This window comes from Mauremys reevesii, linkage group 12 (assembly GCF_016161935.1).
Source record: "Mauremys reevesii isolate NIE-2019 linkage group 12, ASM1616193v1, whole genome shotgun sequence".
Taxonomy (NCBI): domain Eukaryota; kingdom Metazoa; phylum Chordata; order Testudines; family Geoemydidae; genus Mauremys; species Mauremys reevesii.
This window is the reverse complement of record NC_052634.1, coordinates 23,662,646-23,667,076: the sequence shown is the minus strand read 5'-3', so window position 1 is coordinate 23,667,076 and position 4,431 is coordinate 23,662,646. Positions and strand designations below refer to the sequence as shown.

The window sequence follows — 4,431 nt, the reverse complement described above, 5'->3', positions numbered from 1 at the left end:
CCAAAAACTTAGTATCACTTATTTTTTCTCTGTCCTAGCAAGAATGAATTGAATTTTGTGACTTTCTGGAAAGTGCAGCGAGATTAAATGTGGGAAATTCAGTCTCTGTCTTTGTGAGCTGATGTTTTCCTCTCACAGGTCAGTGCCTGCATTGAAATACCCAGAGGGATCTAAGGGCTGGTGTATGCTGGGCACTGAACTGGCAAAGCGATGTCTCCCAGGGTGTGACCCCCCCCCCAACCCATATAGTTAAGGTGACCTAAGCCCGGGTTAGATAGTGCTAAAGAAAAGGAAGAATTGTTCTGTCCATGCAGCTATTACAGGGATGAGAAAATCCCTCCAGTCACTGTCTACTCCAAAGTGCTATAGCAGCGCCACAGCAGCATTTTAAGTGTAGACAGAGTAAAACTAGATTTATCTCCAGTTCCCACTGTGGATGCTCAGGCACTAAGACTACAATACTAACAACAGCAGCACAGGGCTTGCGTAGTTGGCAGGATTCGAACCTGCGCAGGGAAACCCCAATAGATTTCTAGTCCATCGCCTTAACCACTCGGCCACAACTACTTGACATGTAGCCATTTCACTGCATGATGATTTTGTTCTCACTAAATTGTCACTTCAAATTGTTTGCCCAGACCAGCTTCCCCAGCACACTCACGGCTGCGCATCAGTGTAAGTGTGTCCTGGGCTGAACAGCGAGAATTCCTGCCCATTTCCCTTCCGGTTGGAGCAGGATGAGAGTGTGTTTGTGTGAACGACATTGCTGTAGATTGTTGTTCATTCCCCACTCTGACAATTCAGACAGTCCCTTTCCTAGTCAAATCTCCAGCACATCGTTCCAATAGCAGGGGGCAGGATTTCTCTGGGGCACTGAAATTTTTAAGAGGGCTGGTGCGTGAACTCAGCCTTGCATTCCACCCTTGATGTTTCATGGACTAACTACAGCAGCAGAAAGAAAGAAAGAGCGGAGCCAATATCTCCCTGGCAGGGATGCAGGTGCCATGACCCCTCTGTCTGACCGTCGCCATTGCAGGAGAAAAAGGTTCACTGGCATCGAATGCCCTGGCTCAGACCAGAGACACAGGGAGGTTTTGCTGTTTATGGATCTGGCTGCTGGTTGGGAGTGAGGAGCAATGGTAGAGCTGGGGGGAAACCAGGGGGCTGCGGGTCGGGATTGAGGGGCACCAGAAGAGCTGTGAGTCTGCAGGTGTGGACTGGTATAGTAGGGGCTGCGGGTCGGGAGTGAGGGGCACCAGCAGAGCTGTGGGTCTGGAGGTCAGGACTGGGATAGCGGGGGCTGCGGGTCGGGAGTGAGGGGCACCAGCAGAGCTCTGGGTCTGGATGTCAGGACTAGGATAGCAGGACTGCGGGTCGGGAGTGAGGGGCACCGTCAGTGCTGGGGGGAACCAAGGGGCTGCGGGTCGGGAGTGAGAGGCACCTTATCACCATGAGCTGCTCCCCGCCAGGCACCACACCCCATTCACACGCCTTTGGTCACTATGCAGCTCAGTAGCAATCACTGCCCCGAAGTGACTCCGGCGCAGGCACCCACAGCACGAACTCCCCACACCGGATTCTGTCCACACGCAGAGAATTCTCTCCGCCGGGCTCCTTCGGTTCCTCTCGCTGCTCCCCGTCCTGCCGCCAGACACTGCTCATCTGCATAACCCCGCCCATGGACACGTGACACCTTCTGTCGTTTTGGTCTCCAGTGAATGAGTTGCCTGCGGGGAGTGGACACATCACCACACGTCACAGCCCCAGCGCACGTCACAGCCGCCGGGCGGGGATTGTCTGTGAGCCTCGCGCTGGGGTCGGGGCTTCAGGGAGAGACCCAGCCCCATAGACAGCCTGGGGCAGGGAGACATTGGGGTCAGGAGGGGAGAAGGGGGTTGGCAGAGACCCAGCCTGGGGTGCAGGAGAAATGGGGTGGGGTGGAGGGAGACATGTGGGGGTGGGGTGTGTGAAATGTTGTGAAATGTTGTGAAATGTTGGTTCAGGGAATGTGAGTCACTCCCAGGACATCGTGTGCAGGGGGGAGCACAGGGGCAGGGAGAGAGCTCCAGCCCCACAGAGTCCCAGAGGGATATTGGGGGCAGGGGAGGGGATGGAGGGGGGAGAGACCCAGCCCCATAGACCCCTAGAGAATATGGGGGGGCAGGCGAGGGGATGGCAGAGGAGACACCCATCTCCATAGACCCCCAGAGGCAGGAAATGAGAAGGTGGGCGGGAGGGATCCAGCCCCATAGACCTGTAGGGGCAGGGAGATATTGGGGTCAGGAGGAGAGGAGAGGGGGTTGGCAGAGACCCAGCACGGGGTGCAGGGGAAATGGGGTGGGGTGCAGGGAGCTGGGGGAGAGAAGAGACATGTGGTGGGGGGGGGAAATGTTGGTCCAGGGAATCTGAGTCACTCCCAGGACATGCTGTGCAGGGGGGAGCACGGAGGCAGTGAGAGAGACCCAGCCCCCAGAGCCCCAGAGGGATATTGGGGGCAGGAGAGGGGATGGCAGAGGAGACACCCATCTCCATAGACCCCCAGAGGCAGGAAATGAGGGGAGAAGGGGGAGGGAGGGATCCAGCCCTATAGACCTGTAGGGGCAGGGAGATATTGGGGGCAGGAGGGGAGAAGGGGGGTTGGCAGAGACCCAGCCCGGGGAGCAGGGGAAATTGGCTGGTTTGGAGGGAACTGGGGAGGAGAAGAGACACAGGGCAGGACACATGTTGGGACAGGGAAACTGACTCACTCCAAATACATGCAGGGCAGGGCAGGGCAGAGGCAGATCATGCTGGTCCCAGGGTAATTTCGGGGGGTTCTGATTCCCCACTCAGCCGGGGGGCTCCCCTCTGGGCTGAGGAGCCCTGGGGTGGGCGGGTGCAGGGGCTGGGTGTGTGTGTCAGGCTGGGGGAGCTGCCTGGGCAGAGGGGCTGGAACTGGGGGGGCTGCAGCAGCCCCTGGCTTGACGTGGTTTCCATCACACCCAGGGGTTACAGTTGGTTCAGTGGCTCAGCACCCCCCACTATACAGATTGTTCTGGCACCACTGGCCTAGGGTCACCGTCTAGTGCTCAGGGCCTGCCTGGCTCTCCTAGAGCAGGGCGAGCGCCCAGCTCTCCTGGGGCAGGGCTGGCGAGAGCTCTGGACAGATACTAACAGCGCAGGGGAGCCTGGATGAATATTAGTGGGACAGAGAAGCCTGGAGCAGTTTTATCAGAGAGCAGAAATGAATCCTGAACACAGCACTGGAGCTGCAGTGCTCGGGGTGTAGGCCTGGGTCTCCTGCACAGTCTCCCTGCACCCCCTCGTGGCATAACAAGTTCCCTGCAGAGAAGCAGAGGTGCGGGAACGAGGGGTGCGGCGGGTGCTGCAGCACCCCCATGTCTCACTGTGCAAAGCTCCAGATGCTGTGGGAACAAAGCCGGCATTATTGTGCGATTCCAGAGAACCCCGGGGCTGTGCTGCCCCTGTGCAGTGTGAGCGGGAATTGCACGTTTTCACACTGCTTGTGAACACCAGGGCCCGTGCAACCATTTAGGCAAACTAGGCGGCCACCTAGGGCGCCTAGTGGTTGGAGGTGCCTAAAAGCCCCCTCAGGTGAGGAGGTGAAGCAGAGGTGAGCTGGGTGGGGGGGCGCGCGGGGAGGGCTGTCCGCAGTAATGGGAGGTTGGGGGCGCACAGGGGAACCGCTCCCCACCCCAGCTCACCTCCGCTCTGCCTCCTCCGCCGAGCACACAGCCCAGCTCTAATTCTTCTCCAATCGGCGTCGCAAGCCTGGGCGGGGAGGAGAATTAGAGCGATGCCGGGGTGCTCAGTGGAGGGGGTGGAGCCGAGGTGAGCTGGGGCGGGCTCCCCAGGCAGGCTTAGCTTCCGCAGGCAGGGGCGGCAGGTTATATCTGTGTGCGGTGCCCGGGCTCCAGGAATATTCAGGGCTGGGGGCCCTGCTCCAGCAATATTTGGAGCTGGGTCTCTCCCCCGGCCCTGAGCCTCCCCAATGCCCCAAACCCTCATCCCCAGCCAGAGCCCTCATCCCCCCACACCCTAATCCTCTGCCCCAGCCAGAGCCCTCACCCCAGCACCCTAATCCTCAGCCCCAGCCCTGAGCCCCCCTGCAGCATGAACCCCTCATCCCCCTGCACCCTAATCCTCTGCCCCAGCCCTGAGCCCCCCCGCAGCATGAACCCCTCATCCCCCCGCACCCTAATCCTCATCCCCAGCCAGAGCCCTCATCCCCCTGCACCCTAATCCTCATCCCCAGCCAGAGCCCTCATCCCCCCGCACCCTAATCCTCTGCCCCAGCCCTGAGTCCCCTCCTGCATCATGAATCCCTCATCCTCAGCCCCACAGCCCTCACCCCTGTATTCCCTCCTATCCCCAAACTCCCTCCCCACAAGGTGCACCCCCTCCCCCTTCCCACATACCCCTTCCCAACCC

General features: G+C 59.5%; 1 non-coding gene across 1 annotated transcript; it reads right to left on the bottom strand.

The window, feature by feature from the left end:
• Window positions 1-485: 485 nt before the first annotated feature.
• TRNAS-AGA lies at window positions 486-567 on the bottom strand. Its single transcript has one exon. It is a non-coding gene; the product is annotated as a tRNA-Ser (tRNA).
• Between the last annotated feature and the right edge of the window lie 3,864 nt (window positions 568-4,431).